Genomic DNA, 684 nt, shown 5'->3' on the forward strand with positions numbered 1-684 from the left:
GAGGGACATGGTGTAGGGACCCTGGCAGTGTAAGGGTAACGGTTGGACTCGATGATCTTTGAGGTCTCTTCCAACCAGATGATTCTATGATTCTATGATTCTAGATATTTCACAGATCCATCAAGACAGAAACAGAACAGCTGGCCAGATCTGCGGCTCCCTTCCCTTCCTTCCCTCTTGCAAAGCACCTTCCACTAAAGCATGTGGCAGCCTGGCCACACTGTGCTGTTTCAGCCATCCTAATTCCCGGTGACTAACTGATGGGATTTCCATCCCTTCTCTAGGGCTCCTGCTATAGCAAAACAAAGCAAAAAGAAATGCAGCTCATTACTGGGATACCATCTATGATGTTCACCGTTTACCTTTCTTAATTTAACCCAGTATTCCACAGTTAGTGTCCTGTGAACTTCCTTAAATTATTTCCCTTCCTTGGGAAGGCAGTCATCCCACCAGAGCTGATGTATCATCCTCACTTTAGGTTATCATTTTAGCAAGCTATACGTACTGGACTCTTGTAACTTTTCTCTGTAATTTCTCCCATAAGCCTCCTGATTATTACCGAATGTTTTTGCCAATTTCCTTCGTATTGCTGGATTTCAGTCTAAGCTGCTTGACAGCACTGTCTTTACTTTTTTTTTTTTTTTTTTTAAATAAGGGCGAGCCCTGGAAGCTTGTTAATGGTCC

Source organism: Buceros rhinoceros, unplaced genomic scaffold (assembly GCF_000710305.1).
Source record: "Buceros rhinoceros silvestris isolate BGI_N320 unplaced genomic scaffold, ASM71030v1 scaffold5752, whole genome shotgun sequence".
NCBI classification, from domain to species: Eukaryota; Metazoa; Chordata; class Aves; order Bucerotiformes; family Bucerotidae; genus Buceros; species Buceros rhinoceros.